We start from the raw sequence: 15995 nt of genomic DNA on the forward strand, positions 1-15995 counted from the left end.
AAAAAAGAAGCCATGATCTTGAAGTATTACTCTTCATACCAAAAAAAAAAATTATGATATACTTAGAAGTAAGTAAAGGAGAAAACTATATCATAACAATCTCAGTTAACTAAAATATAAAAAATGTACCTCATCTTTATGTCTTATTGTTATTTAGAGGTGACAGCTTGTCTGTTTCTTTAGCATATACAAGATAGATGCAGTCTCCTTCACCACAATATATTTATGATCAAACTTAATTTCAACTTCCACCTCATTTCTAGGCTCTAAATTAAATACTATGCTCTGCCATTCTTCATCAGAAAAAGTTGTTGCAACTTCTTGCTTGTAGAAATCTATGGTAGGTGAAATTCTTCATCATAATACCAACAGATTGTATAGATGCCATGCTATCTTGAAGAGATGAATAAATAATGTTGAGGACCATTCCTTTTAAGCTATGACCAAAAACTTGAGGATGACACTGAAGATCACTCATGTTCAAAAACCAACCAACCAGGATTATTTTCTTTAGGTAGAGAATAGTGAGGTCCTTCATTCCTCCATCCCTATATTCCTAGAACAAAAGGAAAAAGTCACATTCGATTGAGAAAATGTAGAAAATAATAGTCACTAGAGTTGATACTCTAAACAAATGGAAAACTTCAATGTTTCATATTTGGCCAATGAGTTTGTCATTGGGTTGAATGGTAAATAATGTTCCTCGTACTGTGAACATTTACACAGAAAAACCAGATATTGCAAAAAGTACGATCTAGCACATAATATAGATATGATATTGATAAAAGCACATTTTATACTATTGTACCTTCAACAATATTTACTCTAATTATTTAAACATGTAAAATAGAAAGGTGTTTTGCCGATTTTGAAAATATTATGCATGTGTTAGTAGAGAATTAAGATAAAGAGAAATACCTTTGAAATACTCTTTGGAAAGGTATCCATAATTTTCTTGCACTATCCTACTTGAATAGTTAGAAAATTCATCAACGTTTCTGACCTTTCCATGTGAACTTGCTCATTAGATTCAAGTAATGATAGAGTATTTTGACATGAAGCTTGAGATGTACTTGGTCGTACTTTTGATGTTTCACATCTTCTTGAAAATAAGGGATTGATAGGCTCCTAATTAAAGATGGCAAGATCTGAAATGCTTGAGACAAGGACTTTAAATGGTGCGTTAGTGACATCAAAGGCAAAACCAGCGATGGAAATACACCCCAAATTGATCCTTCATAATCACATGAAGACAAATATTTAATGTTTTTCAATCTCACTAGCAAAAATGGCACTTGTGCTATAGTAGTTTGATTTGCATCCAAAGTTGTTGAAGATTCCATCTTCATTGAATAGAATTTTTGAAAGTAATTTGAAAGGGTTAGAAGCCCAAGTGCTTATTTGGATTATGTTTTCATACCCAAAAACACTTATGATTTGTGCTGGAGTCACAGTGAAATCTTTCAAAAAGTAACTTTTCAATTATAATTTACGGTATACAAGATATGTATATAAAAGAGGTTTTGTTTCGAATTGTGTGAATAAGTGATTTTGATAATCCTAATCTTAATCCTAAACAAGTATTTATTTATGTAAGTTGAGTTTAAATTTTCCTCACATACTTTGTAATCCATAAATTATGATGGAAAAAAAATGTTTTTGAAGGATTACAAACAACCACTAGATTACTTTGACTTGATCTACTTAATTTGAATGTGAGACTAACACACACACACACACTAAGAGCTGCTTATTTTGTTAGATTTTTATCGCTAATTTTTCAACACTTTTTATTTTAATGATCTTCCATGTGTTGAGGTGGGGGTAGCTGAGTCATGACATTATGATGGATGATGTGTCATCATGTAAAAGAAAAATAAGATTCACCATAAACATATGGGAAGAAAAGTTGGAGTCATCAAAAGATCACTTAAGGCGTCTCCAACACGTATGAAAAATTAAAAGGAATACTTCATTGTACTAAAAAAAAAAAGGAATACTTCATAAAATTGTGGCGTAAATATTCTAATTAACAATTTATCTAAAAATTTAGTTGTTGGTAGAATATAATAACACCATGTGAGACGATGACACTTTGTAAGATAGAATTTCTCGTTGTTGATATCTCCTACAATACACCTCCTATTTCTCACAAAAATATGCACGCATGTTTTTTTTTTTTTTAAGGTACCAATTTACGCAAGTATGGTTACTTATTCTTCTAATTGATTTCACATCTTTTGTTTCTCAAAATTTTCAGTGATATTTTCATTTTTCTTTTGGTGCCAACGATATTTCATTTGATCCTTAATAATGCAAAATATACCCCTCAGTTGGTCTTGAAAAAAAAATATCCCATTTATTTTTCATTTTATGCCAATCTCCTAAGGTGCATATGGGACTAAGACCTACTGGAAAAAAAAAAAAAAAGGTGGGACTAACACCTATATGGAATTTTTTCCCCCCTCCGAGGCCTCCTCTCTAGTATTCACGAAGTCACTCTTGACAAAATTTGACTGGATAAATATCTATATTAATACTAACCAAGATAGAAAGGCATTATGCAATGATATTTGACTAGAACTCATTCTAGTAACTAGCAAGGGAATTTTCTGTAACCTATAACTTTTACCAAGTCCCTCTTGAAAAACTGTGAGCAGCAATAATTCATTATCCGAGTTAAGATCTCTTTCAAATATAGGAGATAAAAGTCTTTCGACGAGAGAGCCAAATTCTTAACCCAAGTACGATTCTGAATCAATTCTCTTTGATGCCCTCCCTTGATTGAACAATAAGAACATTTCTTTCTCTTAATTTTTCTTATCCAATTAGTCCATGCTCAAGCATCCTAAACATGTAAAACCAGTTTAGCTTTAAAAAAAATTCTAATCCAAGTTTATATCCTTTTTATGTAATGAACAGAACCTCACGACTTATAAGTTCTCCACTTCATTTCTGTTCATTATTTTCTTGATAAATATCTATATTTATATTATCACATCCATTTTCTGATGTTTGTTCACTTAGTTGAGAAGCATGATCAGGGGCCTATTTTCGGCTGCATACGTATAAATCAAATGGGCTTAATGTTAAGAGAATGAATCGGCCCGACCTTTTAATAGGCAACGACATAAGTTGATGAGCCCACAAGAATTATTATGTCCTCTTCTGAATCCACTTTCCCTTTGTTTGAAAGGCCCATTTCCATGCCTCGTATTGCTCTAGGAATTTTTGGAGGAGAATGGATCTTTAGGAACTGAAGAACATAATGATGATTAAGGGGCATACACTTCTAGTGAGGATTTTGATCATTTGTTGACGTTTAAAAAAAAAAATCAGTTGGCAAAAATATCTCCATTCACATTCGCAAAGTCTGAAATTTTGGAAGGTTACGCTAGAAGTCCTAGCAATCAGAAGAAAACGTAGGAAGAAAAAATAGGAAGAGAAAACAATATTACCCGTTTGTGGACGAGAAGAGAAAATTTAAAAAAAAAAATTAGGTGAGAAAATAATAGATAGGAACTATCATTTTCTTTCTTTTTTTTTTGGTCAAATTTTCTTTCATCCCCATCTTTTTTCACTGACAACTTTAGATGGCATTTAATTTGATTATTTTAAATTATTTCATTTTACTTTAAAAATTATCCATTTTGATTTTCAGGTAGAAAAATATGTTCATGACAAATAAATTGAATTTAGAAATTTTTTGTGCACGGTTTTTAAATTATGTTATGGTATAAATTTTAATATGATTTTTACCTTTAACTTATTTTGCCAGAGATAACAACACGAAACATAATATATCCTGTTGTAAAGATGTTATTATCCTTGTGGCATTTTTATCCTATCAATCAAACTACAAGTAGTGATAACATTATTTCTCTAATTTTTTTCTCTCACCATTTTCTACCCTTACATTTTTTTCCCCTCTCAACTTTTCTCCCCGTCCAAACAGATTCACATGAACATGATTTCTAATCAAAGACAAGCACTATGAATTAAACTCCATTATTGTGCAAGCTGATAGAATAGCGCGTGATTAACTGTTTCATAAAACAGACATGTTCATTCATCCAAAAATTCACATCCCCTTTGCCTTCTCTTCTGATCAATCTGCTGCCGAATTACTATATTGGGACATAATGAACTAAGATAAAACCCGGGCCTCCCTTTCAAAAACTGTAATATGACCCTTCACAAAATCAACTAGAAAACTACAATCATTTTCAACTAAAGCTTTATCACAGACTAAATTATTTGGTTTAGTCCTAAGAGCAAGTGCCGTAGCTTCACAAACTAAGATAACTATAGCCAAAGGCTCCATCAGTATTCAGTTTGAGCTCACAGGCCAAGAGAAGAGACCACTTCACGTCTACAGTACTTGTGTTAGAAGGGTGTTGGAAATATTCAGTGAATTTATTTGTATTTGCTTTACTTTCTTGTAAGCCCATTAGTGGCCCATTAGTTTAGGCTTAGCTGTTATTAGTTTAGGGATGGAACGCTGCGCATCGTCTATATATATTGGGTTCAGTTTTGGCCCAAGTGTACAATTTTCTGATTATCAATCAATAAAGAAATGTTCAGTATAGTGCTGTGCGTTTAAGGGCCTGTGGTATACCTTGTTGTTCAACATGGTACCAGAGCAGGAAGGCGCCATTGCTTAGGGTTAGCAAACGAGCCCATTCACGTAACCTAATCTACTCCATACTAGAGATCTACACGGCCGGTCAAATGGGAGACAAGAAGGTCACAACTGACGGTATTTCTTTTTCACATCCTCTGTTCTTGCATCCGTTCGACACACAGGGGACGGCCATTATTCCCCACATCTTGACCAGAATGGAGAATTATACTGTCTGGTTGCGAGCAATGACCATCACGCTCCTAGGCAAGCACAAAATAGGGTTCGTCGACGGCTCTTGCAAGAAAGCCGATCAAGAAGAACGCCTGCAACCCCTGTGGGAACAGTGCAACACGGTCGTGCTTTCCTAGCTGATTAATTCCATTTCCAAGGAATTGGCAAATGGAATCATCTACTTTCAAGACGCGCATGCCGTATGGATCGAACTGAAGGAACGCTTCGACAAAAAGAGTGGCTCGCGCATCTTCGCACTCCATAGGGAGATTAGCTCCCTTCGACAAGGCACAAATCCGGTCACCGTGTATTTTTCGAAGTTGAAAGAACTTTGGGAAGAGTAGGCAGCTCTTGTTGCAATTCCTTCCTGTACGTGTTCAGCGGCCAAGGCATATTCAGATGCCATTCAAGAACAGAAACTGTTGCAGTTTCTGATGGGCCTAAACGAGAATTTCACACAGGCAAGGAGTCAGATATTGTTAATGTGTCCTCTTCCGTTTGTAAATGAGGCTTATGCAATGATCGTGCAAGATGAGACCCAACGATGTAGCTTGTTTGCCGATAGAAATGTTCCCACCGAAGGATTGGCAACGACCGCTAGGGGTAGGGGACGCGGACGAGGAAGAGGCAGGGGAGATATCATGCCCGAATGCACCCACTGCCACAAAAAGGGGCATCTTTGGGATAATTGTTTCCAGTTAGTCGGATATCCGGCAAATTTCAAAGGAAATAAGGGGAGGCAGCAAAGGGACTTTCAGCAAGGGGGAGCTGACAAAGAATCAGACCCTCAAGGTCATGCTGCAACCACAGTGGCGCCGACATTCACAAAAGAGCAATATGAAAAGATTCTGGAGTTGTTGAAGAAAGACATGGAGTCTATGGTACACGCTTTAACTGGTACAGGTTTGATCAATCCTTTACCTAACATTCAATCCTATACACATTGGATTTTAGATTTTGGTGCAACTATGCATATGGCTTGAAAATTAGAATTGTTCGATGAATATAAAAATTATGATGGACCGATTAAAGCAATTAAAATACCTAATGGGGATAGGTTGTCTGTCACACATATTGGTTCAGTTACTATTGCTGACAGCGTTATTATTCATGATGTTCTTTATGCTCCTCGTCTAGAATTTAACCTGATATCTATATCTAGGTTTACAAAGGAACATAATTGTATGACTGTCTTCTTTCCTGATCTCTGTGTACTGCAGGGCCTTTAGGATAGGAGGATGAAGATGATTGGTAAAGAATATAAGGGATTGTATGTACTAAAAGTGACAAATACCCCTATTTTAGCAAATGTTGTTCAGAATAGAGACGTGAGAAAAGATTGTGATGTTCAACTATGGCATAGAAGATTAGGACATGCCCCCATATCTGTGATGAAACATCTGGATCAAATATGTACTGAAACTTCCATTTTGAATAAAGTTTCCAATTCTTGTGAAATCTGTATTCAGTCCAAACAGACTAAATTTCCTTTTAATTCAAGTGTTATTAAATCTCAGAAAAGTTTTGATTTAATTCATGCAGATGTTTGGGGGCCCTATAAGAACCCCACACATCAAGGTTTTCGATTCTTCTTAACTTTAGTGGATGACTATTCCAGAGGTACTTGGATTTTTTTGATGAGACATAAAAATGAGGCAGAAATACATATCAGAAACTTTATTGCATATGTTTCATGTAACATCTTAAATTTTACTCTAAGGATTTAAATATTTAAAAATTAGAAAAAAAAATAAAAGGGTCCCAAACTGTTATTTTCTCCATTTACCTAGGGTCTTTAACTTCAGTTTACCCCGAGTGTTTTCTTTTTACCTTCCCCGTCTTTCTTTTCTCTTCTTCTTCTCTCTCTCCGCGTTCTGGCTTCTGACGTCGCTCTCTTCCTCCCGTTTCTTTCTCCATCATTACAGATCATTTTGGTAAGTAAAATTACTTCTAATTACAAAACTTCCTTCATGAAAATTGTTCTACTCAGTCAGATCTACCTAACAATAGTAATTTTGTGTTGCTTAGAGGAAATTTTTGGTATAGAGTTTGGAGAAAGTATTTAGTTTTGATGAATGTTAACCATAGTATTGTAGATCTATTACAGTAGATCATTTCTACCGGTTTAGATTTGTCTATTTGTTAATTTTAGTATTTAAAAATTAATTTTTAATTAAAAAAAATGTTATTTATGAGATATATTATATTTATACGATTAAAATTAAGTTAAATAATTTATTTGAGTTGTTTGATATATTATTGAGACTTTAATCGGTTTAGTTTTGTTTATTGGGTGACTGGAGGTTTTAAAATAACTATTGTAGTTAAAGTTCATTATTTATGAAAATATATATATGCCATTAAAATTTTGATTAGATTATTTATATATATAAATATTTGAGACACTATTGAATTTTTGATGGTTCGGTTTTGAGGTTTAAATTTCAAATGAGATTTTTAGAATTTAGAATATACTAATTTCATATTTAGAAATTTTAGAAAATTCTTTTTATTAAAGTAAATAAGTTGAGGGATGTAAATAAATAATTTGGCTTGTTAGAAAATTACCAATTAGTTCTAAAGTACTTAATTTTGGATTATAAGAGTTGTGAGAATTTAGAATGATAATTAAATTAAACTAGGAATTTAACTAATATATATAAGCTTAATTAATTAGCTTATATTAATTTGTGGTTATATTAATGGTGTAGATTGATTATTGGATTGTCGGTTTGAGCACGGGGTTGACTTTGTAGTAATTCTTTTTATAGCCTTGGTGAAAGGTAACCACTTTCCACTTGTTATGTATGCTTGTATGATGTTTGTGAGTGATTTCGAATTATATGAGATTCTTGAAATGCCATTGAATTATTATTTGAACAATGAAAGGCATCATTGTTGAAATTGCCTTGAGATACTTTGTTATTGAAAAATAGTATGAAATTGTGAATTTATAAATTTGTCATGTGGAACAAGAATTTATTGAGAAATGGTTTGAGGATTGATGTTGATTATTGAAATTTCGAAATCTCGATTTTGGTAAATGTGAAAGTTATTATGTTACTGGTAAATGACTATTCTCATGAGTATAAATACGAGAGGGGACGGTGAACGTTGATTGGTGGGAGACATGTTATAGGGAGAACAAGGGGGTGAATTTTTGTACATATTATAGAGGTAATAAGGTGGGAGGACGCCAGATGTACACTGGTTGATCCTTTGGCCCTATCATGTGTTGTAGGGCGTATGACACTCCGCTAGTGGACTAGAGGGGGAACCCATGGTCTGATCTTGTGCTCTGTGGATTTTGGCCTATTCACATCACTTGATCAGTGAGCTTATTATGTTGAACTACCAGTCACATGGGACAGTACTAGCCCATGGGTTCAGTCAGAGGAAATAAGGTGTGAGGAAATAAGGTGGAATTGAGAGTGAGACATTGCATTTTGATATGTATATGTATATATATATAACCATGTGACAATTGTGAATGTTATGATTTTAGTAACTGTTCCACTTGACACCTCTCAAGCACTTACTTGTATGCTTATTGAGTAGGATTGTTGGTTACTGAGGCTTTTGTCTCACCCCGTGGTTTAACATTTTCAGATAATAGCTCTAGGGCTGGTCCGTCAGGGAAGGCAGCAAAGGCTTAGCTATCAAGTTTATCTTGTATAGCCTCCTTTTAGTCATGTGATGAGTATTGTATATTGCCACATATAGCTCTTTTTGCATACTCTGATTTAATCGAGACTTATGGTCTTAGTTACTTTTGTTGCTGGGTTGCTTGGGTCTGTAAGCTGTGAACCCACAATAACTTTTGAAAGTAGTTGACTACTGTTGGTTTGGACAAATTTTATTCTGAAAATATCATATTATGGGCTTAGAGATGAATTGTGATGTGTTGGGCTTTGCAAAGCCCAAGGCCCAGTTATTGTGAAATATTATTAGTTACGGTATTCATATAATTTGCTTAGTAAAACTCTTATAATCATGATAGACATTTTGAATAATTAGTTCAGGTCTTTTCTATCATGATTAACATTCTTGGCGAATTAAATTTCTTTTTATAACCATGGTAGCCTTTTCAAATATTATACTAAGATTCTTTTCTACCATGGTTAGTGTTATTAAATTTGGAGTTTAAAAAGGTTAGTAACAGGTTGGAGATAACTGATGTTACAATTTTGGTATCAGAGCTTAAGATTCTGTAACTTGTGTTGCATTACATGTAGTGGCAATATACAAGGTTCATACATATCCTTCCTTGTTAGTTGCAGTGTTTGTTTTGTGTTGCGGTGCTTACCTTTTATGGTGGCTTGTATCTTTAGGCAGGGAGAGATGGTAAGCTCTGGAAGGATTGATCGTATTGAAAATCAGGCATCACCTTCACTTGAACAATCTCAACATCAAAGTGGAGAGACTCCTTTGACACAAATGATAAAGATGAGGATTACCGTAGAGGACGAACGGATAAGAAAATTTGAAGAGGACAAGGCTAGGAAGAAAGAAGAAGATGCAAACAACAATAATAGAAGCCCTAATAGAAATGGACACGAGGTTGTGAGCATTGAAAACTTAGAAAGGTTGACTAGTTATGATGGTGTAAGTACCAAAAAGGCTGAGTGGAGAGATGCTCAGGGACAACACTCTACTCATGTGGGGCCTACTGGAGGAGTTGGTAAGAGGGTAAATCAGAACTTAGGAAGCTCGCGGAGGAATAGTACTGAGAGCCAAAAAGAACTTGCCCGACATGGTTATTTACAGAGGAAGCAAACTCATAAGAGCCATAAGAATCTAAAAGAATCTACACGATTGGGTTACTTACAGATGAAGCAGACTCAGAAACGCTATAAGAGCTTAAAAGAATCTGCACGATGGGGTTACTTTCAGAGAAAGCACCTTAAGAAGAGTCACGCTGGGGGAAGCCAGAACCCATATCATTGTTTTTCTTTGTCCCAATCTAGTGATGGTAGACCCTGTCAGAAATGTGGAAATATGCATTTAGGACAATGCTTGGAGTGTTATCGATGTCACAAGCTAGGGCACATCGTCCGTAATTGCCCAGAGGCTAGACAGATCCCTCAGAGCAATCATTCTTTTGTTTCAGGACATGTCCTTAAGATGACACAAGAGGAGGCTGAGGAATCCCTTAATCTGATTAAAGGTACAACTCACTCCAAAGACATGATATCTTTATCTTGTTGATGCGGATGCTAGGTATTCCTTTTTATCTGTTAAGTGTACTAAAAGTTTAATTTGTGTATGATTGATTTGTTCTGTTTGCCGCTTAATGGCGTCAATGTGATTATGGGCGTGGATTAGTTGTTAGCTAGTGATGTCATCCTCGATTGTAAGAGGTTTGTGATCTCCTTTTATACTATGTCTATGGAGGTTTTTATAGGTTTCGTATTGTGGTTGTCTACTCGTAAGAGTATTTAAGGAATTTGCCACCACGCGTGACATTCTTCTCTGTCACTTAGGGATAAAGAGTTTATTATTGAATAGATTGAGGTGAAGGAATTCATTCAACTGAGTGTTACATCACAGGGTTCACTGGTATTGTTAATAAGAAAAGATGATTGCAACATACGATTATGTATTGACAACAACAATTTGAAAAGTGACCAAATGGATATTTTGAATGGATTTATGGATGTAATTTTAGATGAAATGTTAAGTGTACTTCTAGGACATGAGGTGGAGTCCTCTTTTGAGATAGAATAAGGAATAAAGCATATCTCAAAGGTCCTCTATGTGAAATATTACCAACCAAGTTGGAAATGTTGAAAGGGGAGAGTGAGAATCTACCAGTTTATCACGCTTAGTGTTTTTCCTTCCGGTTCTTAGGTGTTGTTGTGAAGAAAAAAAAAAAGATAATAGCTTGAGGTTGTGTATTGATTACTATAGTATCCTAATTTGTTTAATTATAAGGCATATAGTGGTGGTTCAAATTTTAGATTCATGTGAAAATTAAGAGATATTATTCTTGATTAAGGTTAATTGAGGATTAGTGATATTATGAATAATGATTTGAAGTTATATCTTTCAACATTTGGAGCAGTCTTGGAGTATGAAAATTTTGATGGATTTAAGTTAGTTACTTGGCTTATATAAAATGTTTAGTCAATTTAGTTTTGTTATGATTTAGGTTTTTGATGATTTGAAGTTATAGTTTGTTGTTAGAAGAAAAGCTTTATGGAGATTGGTAATATAATATTTTGAAATAAGGTTTAAGGATTAGTTTATATTTGTTTGACCGAATATTTTGGGATTTGGTATGCTCGAGGTCAATAGTTCTAAATGTAAATGGGGGATTGTTAGGAATGATTATTATTAAGGTTGACTCATGGATTTAATGGGCTATTTAAGTAGAGGAAATAATTATTATATCTTTTGATTCAGGAATCAAAATTAGATTGACAGTTAAATATTTGGAGTTATCATGGATTGTGAGATATGAGGGTTGATCTTGTATTAATAGAGTTTTCTTAAAAATTTAGAGATGTTATCCTTCAGGTACTTAATTTCTGTTCTTTAGTGATAATGAAAGTCTACACTATCAAGTAGACTAGAAAAGTTGGACAACGACAGTATAGATAGATGAAAATCCTTTAAGACTATGACTTTGAACTTAAAGTGTCACTCAAGTAAAGCAATCGTGGTTACTGATGCATTGAGTAGGAAGACAGTGTATGTGTTTCATATGAGGTTAGAGGAGTTCTATTGTTCGGTAGAGTTGAGAGATCTATAAGTGGTGCCTAAGACATCAGATTCTTTGCAGTCGAATATAAATTCTTTAAGGATTTGAAGGTAGCACAAATGGAAGGTGAATGATTATTGAGTATTTGAGACGTATGAGAAAATAGGGATGTGCCAGACAATGATATTGGAGAAAAATGAATCTTTAAAAAAAAAAAAAACAAGAAGAAAAAAAAGATAACTTGCATCCCTAATGATGATGAGATTAAGAAGGACATTTTTTTTTTTTAAAAAAAAAAGAGTTTTATCATAGTAACTTTTCAATGAATCTAGGAATAATGAAGATGTATAATGATTTAAAAAGAAACTATTAGTTGTAGAAGATGAAAAGAATTGTGACAAAATTTGTGATGTAATGTTTGACTTGATAGAAAGTCAAGATAAAACACCAAAAGTCTCCAGGACTACTTTAAAATTTAGATATTCCTCAAAGAAAGTGGGATAGCATTTTCATAGATTTCATTACTAGTTTGTCAAGGACACCAGCTGGATATAACGTAATATGTGTGATTGTTGGTAGATTGATTAAGTTGGTACACTTCTTACCCTTAGAGCCACCTACTCTTGGGAGCAGTTGACATAATTGTACATTGATGAAATAGTTCGACTTCATGGAATGCTAGAATCCATCATATCTGATCGAGATATCAGATTTACATCGAACTTTTAGAGGTTTTTACATGGAGACATGGATACTAAGTTAAAGTACAACTACTGCCTACCATCTCAGACAGATGGACAAAATGAGAGGATGATTTAAACCCTTGAAGACATGTTAAGAACTTTTGCTATTGAGTTGAAGGATAGTTGGGACAGTCACCTATTGTTAGCAGAATTTGCCTATAACAATAGCTACTATGCTAGCATTTAGATGGCATCGTATGAGGTGTTATACAAGAAAAAGCATAGATTTCCCCTTTGTTGGATTGAATTAAGTGAAAGAATAATTATTTGCTCAGATTTAATTAGTAAACATTATAACTAGAAAGAGTGAGCTTATTAAGTAGAAATTGTTGACAGCCTAAGGTCGCTAGAAGAGTAATGCAAATCATTGGAGGATACCTTTAAAAATTGAATTGGATGATCCTGTATTTTTGAAAGTTTCACCTATTATAGGTGTTGGTAGATCCATTAAGGTTAGGAAGCTTATATCCCGCTTCATAGGTCCTTATGAGATTTTAGGACGGATTAGACCTAGTGTGAAATCCCACATCGGCTAGAGAGGACAACAAAGTATGCCTTATAAGAGTGTGAATACCTCTTCCTCGTAGATGCGTTTTCTAAGTGGCTACAGTTGGACCAAAACGGAAAATATCTACGAAAGACACCTTGGGTTGGCTACAGCTGCACTCCGGGACCTGTGGATGTTACATATTGTATGTCAAATTGTGCTGCCCCCACATCTTTCGAGGTTACATGACATGTTTCATGTATCGCAATTGAAGAAGTATTATCCGGATTCATCTCATGTTATTGAGCTGAAACGGTTGAGTTATGAGAAAATTGATCTATAAAACGGAACTAGAATAGATTTTAGACGTTAAGGATAAACAATTGAGGAACAAGACTATCCGCTATGTTAAGGTCATTTGGAAGGGTATGAGTTCCATTAATGCCACTTGGGAGACTGAAAAGCGGATGCGTCACAGTACCCTTACTTGTTTCTTTAGTAAGCACCTTGAGTTGTTTCTGTTTTGATTTTTGTACATGGTTGTTTGAATTTTGGGGACAAAATTCCTTAGGTGGGGAGAATTGTAACATCTTAAATTTTACTCTAAGGATTTAAATATTTAAAAATTAGAAAAAAAATAAAAGGGTCCCAAACTGTTATTTTCTCCATTTACCTAGGGTCTTTAACTTCAGTTTACCCCGAGTGTTTTCTTTTTACCTTCCCGTCTTTCTTTTCTCTTCTTCTTCTCTCTCTCCGCGTTCTGGCTTCTGACGTCGCTCTCTTCCTCCCGTTTCTTTCTCCATCATTACAGATCATTTTGGTAAGTAAAATTACTTCTAATTACAAAACTTCCTTCATGAAAATTGTTCTACTCAGTCAGATCTACCTGACAATAGTAATTTTGTGTTGCTTAGAGGAAATTTTTGGTATAGAGTTTGGAGAAAGTATTTAGTTTTGATGAATGTTAACCATAGTATTGTAGATCTATTACAGTAGATCATTTCTACCGGTTTAGATTTGTCTATTTGTTAATTTTAGTATTTAAAAATTAATTTTTAATTAAAAAAATGTTATTTATGAGATATATTATATTTATACGATTAAAATTAAGTTAAATAATTTATTTGAGTTGTTTGATATATTATTGAGACTTTAATCGGTTTAGTTTTGTTTATTGGGTGACTGGAGGTTTTAAAATAACTATTGTAGTTAAAGTTCATTATTTATGAAAATATATATATGCCATTAAAATTTTGATTAGATTATTTATATATATAAATATTTGAGACACTATTGAATTTTTGATGGTTCGGTTTTGAGGTTTAAATTTCAAATGAGATTTTTAGAATTTAGAATATACTAATTTCATATTTAGAAATTTTAGAAAATTCTTTTTATTAAAGTAAATAAGTTGAGGGATGTAAATAAATAATTTGGCTTGTTAGAAAATTACCAATTAGTTCTAAAGTACTTAATTTTGGATTATAAGAGTTGTGAGAATTTAGAATGATAATTAAATTAAACTAGGAATTTAACTAATATATATAAGCTTAATTAATTAGCTTATATTAATTTGTGGTTATATTAATGGTGTAGATTGATTATTGGATTGTCGGTTTGAGCACGGGGTTGACTTTGTAGTAATTCTTTTTATAGCCTTGGTGAAAGGTAACCACTTTCCACTTGTTATGTATGCTTGTATGATGTTTGTGAGTGATTTCGAATTATATGAGATTCTTGAAATGCCATTGAATTATTATTTGAACAATGAAAGGCAGCATTGTTGAAATTGCCTTGAGATACTTTGTTATTGAAAAATAGTATGAAATTGTGAATTTATAAATTTGTCATGTGGAACAAGAATTTATTGAGAAATGGTTTGAGGATTGATGTTGATTATTGAAATTTCGAAATCTCGATTTTGGTAAATGTGAAAGTTATTATGTTACTGGTAAATGACTATTCTCATGAGTATAAATACGAGAGGGGACGGTGAACGTTGATTGGTGGGAGACATGTTATAGGGAGAACAAGGGGGTGAATTTTTGTACATATTATAGAGGTAATAAGGTGGGAGGACGCCAGATGTACACTGGTTGATCCTTTGGCCCTATCATGTGTTGTAGGGCGTATGACACTCCGCTAGTGGACTAGAGGGGGAACCCATGGTCTGATCTTGTGCTCTGTGGATTTTGGCCTATTCACATCACTTGATCAGTGAGCTTATTATGTTGAACTACCAGTCACATGGGACAGTACTAGCCCATGGGTTTAGTCAGAGGAAATAAGGTGTGAGGAAATAAGGTGGAATTGAGAGTGAGACATTGCATTTTGATATGTATATGTATATATATATAACCATGTGACAATTGTGAATGTTATGATTTTAGTAACTGTTCCACTTGACACCTCTCAAGCACTTACTTGTATGCTTATTGAGTAGGATTGTTGGTTACTGAGGCTTTTGTCTCACCCCGTGGTTTAACATTTTCAGATAATAGCTCTAGGGCTGGTCCGTCAGGGAAGGCAGCAAAGGCTTAGCTATCAAGTTTATCTTGTATAGCCTCCTTTTAGTCATGTGATGAGTATTGTATATTGCCACATATAGCTCTTTTTGCATACTCTGATTTAATCGAGACTTATGGTCTTAGTTACTTTTGTTGCTGGGTTGCTTGGGTCTGTAAGCTGTGAACCCACAATAACTTTTGAAAGTAGTTGACTATTGTTGGTTTGGACAAATTTTATTCTGAAAATATCATATTATGGGCTTAGAGATGAATTGTGATGTGCTGGGCTTTGCAAAGCCCAAGGCCCAGTTATTGTGAAATATTATTAGTTACGGTATTCATATAATTTGCTTAGTAAAACTCTTATAATCATGATAGACATTTTGAATAATTAGTTCAGGTCTTTTCTATCATGATTAACATTCTTGGCGAATTAAATTTCTTTTTATAACCATGGTAGCCTTTTCAAATATTATACTAAGATTCTTTTCTACCATGGTTAGTGTTATTAAATTTGGAGTTTAAAAAGGTTAGTAACAGGTTGGAGATAACTGATGTTACATTTCAACCCAATTTTCTGTGAATGTGAAGAGGATTAGAAGTGATAATGGGACTGAGTTTACCAATAATCAGTTGAGGGTTTATTTTCAACAGAAGGGGATAGTTCATCAAACTTCATGCCCCTACACACCTGAACAGA

At 34.0% G+C, this 15995-nt stretch overlaps 1 long non-coding RNA gene across 1 annotated transcript; it reads left to right on the forward strand.

The window, feature by feature from the left end:
- The first annotated feature begins 8177 nt into the window (after positions 1-8177).
- Positions 8178-15708, forward strand: LOC114750749 (uncharacterized). Its single transcript, XR_003740688.1, has 3 exons — positions 8178-8259; positions 15093-15104; positions 15283-15708. It is a non-coding gene; the product is annotated as an uncharacterized LOC114750749 (long non-coding RNA).
- The last annotated feature ends 287 nt before the right edge of the window (positions 15709-15995 follow it).

Source organism: Neltuma alba, unplaced genomic scaffold, assembly GCF_004799145.2.
Source record: "Neltuma alba isolate B1F8T4 unplaced genomic scaffold, ASM479914v2 tig00001119_pilon, whole genome shotgun sequence".
Taxonomy (NCBI): Eukaryota; Viridiplantae; Streptophyta; class Magnoliopsida; order Fabales; family Fabaceae; genus Neltuma; species Neltuma alba.